The sequence below is a fragment of the Lepus europaeus genome, chromosome 2 (assembly GCF_033115175.1).
Source record: "Lepus europaeus isolate LE1 chromosome 2, mLepTim1.pri, whole genome shotgun sequence".
Lineage (NCBI taxonomy): Eukaryota > Metazoa > Chordata > Mammalia > Lagomorpha > Leporidae > Lepus > Lepus europaeus.
The window spans coordinates 29608989-29615562 of NC_084828.1; the positions used below are offsets into that span (position 1 = coordinate 29608989).

At 41.4% G+C, this 6574-nt stretch overlaps 1 pseudogene; it reads left to right on the forward strand.

The window, feature by feature from the left end:
- The first annotated feature begins 201 nt into the window (after positions 1-201).
- LOC133750644 (large ribosomal subunit protein mL50-like) lies at positions 202-840 on the forward strand (annotated as a pseudogene).
- Positions 841-6574: the final 5734 nt, after the last annotated feature.

Consider the following 6574-nt stretch of genomic DNA (forward strand, 5'->3'; position numbering starts at 1 on the left):
AAGGCAAGCATGATTTCCATGGTATCCTGCCAGTGATACATGCCTGTGGTTGGTCCGGGAAACCTTGTGAGGGTCATCTTGCAGACTGTGAAGCCTCTACTCTTTATTTATTATCATTTTTTCTAACATTAATTTAACCATCTTAACCATTTATTTTTTATATTAAATTTTTTTACTTGAGGCCTGCAGCTCTCCTGGAAGATGGCGGGTCTGTCTATGTCTGCTGTTAGCAGAAGAAGCTTTACATGAATGATGTGCAGAGAATTTTGGTCTCCAACTCAAAAAAAAAAAAAGAGAGAGAAAACGCCAATGGTGACTGAGACAGTAGAAGAGGTGAAAAAAGAACCTATCTTGGTGTGTCTACCCATATGAAGTTGAGAACATATGTGCCACCCTGAAGATCTCTGGAGTCGTTTGGAATCTCATGTTAAAGAAGTTTTGGTACAGCTCATCCCAGAAATTGGCAGGACATCCCCTGGAAGATGGTCATGTGAAGTTCAGTCTCTGCACACTTAGCTGATGACTTGGGCAATGCAGTGCCTAACTCCAGGCTTCATCAGATTTGTTTGTCAGAGATATTCTTGCTTTCTATAATGTCCCTGTTCAAGATAGATTGAAATTTGATGAACTTAATACAGTAATCTACCTCCTAATTTGAAAATCCCTTGGAATTACTGTGTAATGCAGAAGACCAGCACAATGATAACATTTTTCCCCCGAACAAGGGGGCTGCTTGTTAGACCTTTTGCTGCTTTCCCATCGGAACTGTTCTCTAAATCCTATTGTTCTATAGAAGAGTACATCTTTTTTTTCTCATGTCATGAATCCACAAAGAAGTAATTTTCTTTTTTCCCATTTGCTGAATCCAATTTTCTTTTTTAAAAAATAGAATTAGGTCAATAATAATTTATAGAAATTTCTTTCCGAGAGGACACTGGAGTTAATGTGGGTTTAAGAAAGGAGGTTGTGGCCGGCGCCGTGGCTTAACAGGCTAATCCTCTGCCTTGTGGCGCCGGCACACCGGGTTCTAGTCCCGGTCGGGGCGCCGGATTCTATCCCGATTGCCCCTCTTCCAGGCCAGCTCTCTGCTATGGCCCGGGAAGGCGGTGGAGGATGGCCCAAGTGCTTGGGCCCTGCACCCGCATGGGAGACCAGGAGAAGCACCTGGCTCCTGGCTTCGGATCAGTGCGATGCGCCGGCCGTGGCGGCCATTGGAGGGTGAACCAACGGCAAAAAGGAAGACCTTTCTCTCTGTCTCTCTCACTATCCACTCTGCCTGTCAAAAAGAAAAAAAGAAAGGAGGTTGTTACAAATTCAGACATGATCTTTATTCTTCACAGGCATAAAGTAGTAGTTGCAAGAAAATGTTTTAAAACTGTTAGGGCTATTAAGTCGAAGATGGAATTATTACATATTGATCATATACAAATAAGGAAACTTATATTAGATACTTAGAAAAGTCTGTGTTATATGTTATAGAAAATTCTTTATTTCTCTGTTTTGCTGTATGAGTAGTTACAGCAGAAAATGGTGTTTAGCCACTGCCTGCAGTGCTGGCATCCCATGTGGGCGCTGGTTTGAGTCCTGGCTGCCCCACTTCCGATCCAGCTCCCTGCTAATGCACCTGGGAAAGCAATAGAAGATGGCCCAGGTAAAAGAAGCTCCTGGCTCCCAACTTTGGACCAGCCCAGCTCTGGCTGTTGCTGTCATTTGGGGAGTGAATGAGCAGATGGAAGATATCTCTCTGTGACTCTCCTGGTCTCTCTCTCTGTAACTCTGCCTTTCAAATAAATACATAAATCTTTTTTAAAAAAAGAAATAGCAGAAAGTAATATTGTGAATTCTGGATTAATCTATTTTGGAATTAAATTCCTTAAAGTAAAAAAAAAAAAAATTCTTACTTGGGAGAGAGAGAGAGAAAGAGAGAGAGAGAGAATGCTCCCATCTACTGGTTCACTCCCCAATATCCACAATAGGTAAAGCTGAATCAGGTCCAAGTCAGTAGCTGGAAACTCACAGCAGATTTTCCACCTGGATTGCAGGGATCCGACTACTTTAACCATTGCCTGTTGCATCCCAGGGTACGTATTAGCAAGAAGCTGCAATCTGGAGTGGAGCTCAGATTTGAACTCTGATATGGAATGAATGCAGGCATCCCAACCAGCAGCTTACTCGCTATGCCAAACATCTGCCCTGTGCCCTGTGTACTTTTTAAAAACTGTGTAGACATCAAAGATTGAGAAATACATTTTAGGTTGAAAAGGTTTTAAAAAAATAAAAACTAAAGGCAGCACATATTCTTTGGTATAATGCCACACTAGAAAGGAAAAAGGAACAATTTGGGGTAATTGGCAAAATTTGAATGGAAAGATATCCTTGTTTTGGAGAATCCTTACTTAGGGTCCACGATGATATGTTATGTCTGAATCTTTCTTTAAAATGTTTGTGCCTGCGCCGCGGCTCAATAGGCTAATCCTCTGCCTTGAGGCGCCGGCACACCGGGTTCTAATCCCGGTCAGGGCGCTGGATTCTGTCCCGGTTGCCCCTCTTCCAGGCCAGCTCTCTGCTGTGGCCAGGGAGTACAGTGGAGGATGGCCCAAGTGCTTGGGCCCTGCACCCCATGGGAGACCAGGAGAAGCTCCTGGCTCCTGCCATCGGATCAGCGTGGTGCGTCGGCCGCAGTGCGCTGGTCGCGGCTGCCATTGGAGGGTGAACCAACGGCAAAGAAAGACCTTTCTCTCTGTCTCTCTCTCTCTCACTGTCCAATCTGCCTGTCAAAAAAAAAAAATGTTTGTAATAATATACCTGGTGATATTAGCCCCCCCGGCTCATATGTAGAGACAAAAAAAAAAAAAAAAAAAAGAGACAGAGACAGTGATCATGTACACTCAATGAAATGTTTAATGTTTGGGAATCTCAAATGAAAGGAATATAGGAACTCTATTCTGATCTCGACATTTTTATCTAAGTTATGGCAAAATTAATTCATCAATTCTTGTTTAAAATAATGGGACATTGAGGCTGGTGCTGCGGTGTAGCAGTTAAAGCTGCTGCCTGCAGTGCCGGCATCCCATACGGGCGATGGTTTGAGTCCCGGCTGCTCCACTTCCCATCCAGCTCTCTGCTATGACCTGGGGAAACAGTAGAAGATGGCCCAAGTGCTTGGGCCCTTGCACCCACATGGGAGACCTGGAAGAAGCTCCTGGCTCCTGGCTTTGGATCAGCACAGCTCCAGCCATTGCGGCCAATTGGGGAATGAACCAGCGGAGGGAAGACCTCACTCTCTTTCTTCTTCTCTCTCTGTGTAACTCTTTCAAATAAATAAATAAATCTTTAATAAAATAAAATAATGGGACACGACATGCTGATTGGAAGCTCTCTGTTCACATGGATCAAATTAAATTTCAAGTTTTATCATAGAGGGCTCAGGCAGGCGCTCACTGTCCTCTGAGACTCCTAGCTGTCAGTGTCCCCAGAGGTCTTGTGTTTTGTCTAACATGATGGTCTGGAAGCATGACAGCCAGCAAAGTTACTGCTCTGAAAATAAACTTAATAAATATCTGTGTTATCGGTGGGAAACCCGCTGCCTTTTGTCACTTGCAGCACCTGCCTGCCTGGGTGGTGGGCCAGACTGGAAAAGTCTACTACTCGTTTTCAGATTGTCAGCAGATTCTCCCGTTTCAGTCCCGCTTGCAAACCCAGCGCTTTCCAGAACCCCGATCCTTCTATTGATAGAGACTTTCCGGGTTTGTGTGGCATGAGTCAACTTGCTTCTAGCTGGCCTTTTTCTTCCTGAGGCACTTAGGGCAGAGAAAGCTGAGACCGAAGTTTTTTATCCCTGGGTGCTCAGCTTTCCATATTCCAGTGTTTGATGGACATGTAGTCATCTTCTGTAATCACCTCTGCTTTTCTTGTTTTTGTGGGGTTGGGGCTGTAAGAGATCTTTTTGTTGTTATTTTAGTGGGTCTTCAGGAAGGAGCAAAGAATAATGTGCTTTTTGGTTTTTTTTTTTTTTTTTTTTTTTTTTTTTTGGTATCTGCTGCGTTGAACAGGAAGACCTTGCATTACCTACACATTCTTCCTATTGAAGAGTAACTTCCTATGAGAGAGGAAGGAGATGTGCAAAGTAATCATTTGGCACAGAATCCAAGCCAACACTAAAATACCACTGAATTAGGAAAGGACAATAAGCAGAAGATTTTTCAAAAAGTAATTTGAAAGGCAGAGCTATAGAGAGAGGGAGATACAAAGAGAGAGAGAGAGAAATGACTTCCATCTGTTGGTCCACTCCCCAAATGACCACAACAGCTGGGGCTCAGCCAGGCTGAAGCCAGGAGCCTGGAGCTCCATCAGGGTCTGCCACACGGGTGCAGGGGCCCAAGCACTTAGGCTGTCCTCCACCGTCTTCCCAGATGCAACAGCAGGGAGCTGGATGGGAACTGGAGTACCTGGAACACAAACCGCTGTCCATATGGAATGCCGGCATTGCAGGTGATGGTTTAACCCACTAAGCTGCAACATTGACCTCAGGAGAAGATTTTTAAAAATATAAAATGGTAAGAATTATTTCTTGGATGCTGCTTTTTTTCCCCCAAGCTGAACTTCTAGTTGTATTTGTTTCTTTTTCTTTGATTACTTTTTTTTTTCTCATCCAACTGCTATTTGGTTAAAATAGGTGGCAGGAAAATGTCATATCTTAGTGTATTTTACACTAAATAAGCATTTATAAAGAAATACAATTTTTATTTTATTTTTTTATCATAGACAGAAATAACTTCCTCATTTTTTTCTATTTTTCTGGTGTATGAATATTGAGAAACTAGAAAGACTTCTTCAAATATGTTTTAAATCTTGATTTTTATTTCTGAGAAAGAGATCACTAAGTCTGTTCCTAAACTGGCCACTGAGGCACCCCAAGGGGCTTCTGTATATGCACAGGAGCCATGTGACATGTGTAAAATTTTCAAGGGATGCAGCAACATCTATTGGCTGCCATATGAACTATCAGCCCAAAGTAGCTTTCACAGTTGCAGCTGTAGGTTGTGTTATCTCACTTTCATGAGTGACATCATCAACATGAAGCTGGATTCTCAGTGGTTCCTGTAACATAAAGCAGGTATCACATGAAAATAAATGTGAAGAAGGCAATGAAAGTCCTACAGGCTTATTTTATTCCAGAGTTTGAGTGTCTAGAGACCCACAGGTGCAGGTACCTCACTGGCATAAGTGATGTTTTAAAAATGTGTCCACAATTCATTGACTATCTTCTCTGTAAGATATGGGAACTGACCCCTCTCCCCCTTCCTCTTTGAGTATGGGCAGGACTTAGCAACTAGCTTCTGGAAAATAGCATATAGTGCATGGTTTTAGCCTAGTGGCTAAACACCCTTTAAGACTCCTTTGTCCCACATCAGAGTGCCAGGGTTTGATTCCTGCCTCTGACGCTGTTGACTCCAATTTCCTACCAATGCAGACCCCAGAAGGCAACTGTGATGGCTGAAATAATTAGGATCCCACCCTATGCGAGAGACCTGGATTGGACTAGTCATTGTGGGCGTTTGGGGAGTGAACCAAAAAATGAGAGCTCTCTCTCTGTCTCTCTAATAAATAACAATAAAAATAAAAAATAGAGTGTGGCAGCAGTGAGTCTAGATCATAAAAGGCATTGCAACCCTCTCTTGCTTTCTCTCTTGAATCATTCAGTTTTGGGGAACTCTGTGTTAAGACCCTCAAGCCGTCCTGTGGAGATGACGACAAGGCTAAGATTTGAACTTCCTGTCAATACCCATGTGAATGAACCAACTTAGAAGTAGACCCATCACTCTCAGTACAGCTTTTAGGTGACTGTACCCCCAGTCAACATCTTAACTGCAATTTCATGAGCTCCCAAATTCAGCCAAAACCCTCCTGGGAATCTTGACCTTTAGAAACTGTGAGATTCAAAAGCAAAGTATGAAATAAGAAATATTTGTTATTATTTTTAAAATATTTATTATTGAGGTCACTACATTTTGGGGCAATTTTGTTAAACAGTAATACATAACTAATAGATCAATGTGAGATCATGAAATAAAAACATTTTTCTTTTATGTGCATGCATTCAAAAAGCTAATAAATTACTAGAATTTAAAAAATTATACTTCTTAATTTCTTTAAACCCAACTACTTAATAAACAAAACTTTAAAAAGTTTTTTTTAGCTTGTAACATGGTGAAAGAGTTATGGAGACATTAAAAAAATGTGTGCCAGGCCAAGGTTTGTGAATTTCATCATAAATTAAAGACAGTTGCTAAATCTTTAACAAATGTTAAGGCATAATTAATAATTGTTATCTATTTGTTGGAATGGAAACATTTATTACTTTTGATTCTGAACACAATTTTTTCTTACCATGTCAGCAGATCCTTGAAATTGGAAGAAAAAAATTATGTGTAGAATTAACCACCCCCACCAATGAAAGTGATTATTTGTAAATTGACTAGTATTCAATAAATACAAGAGAAATTGTTAGCTTATAGATAGCAAATATGTGCGAGCCAATATAAAATTTGAGAACAATCCAATTTACACTTAA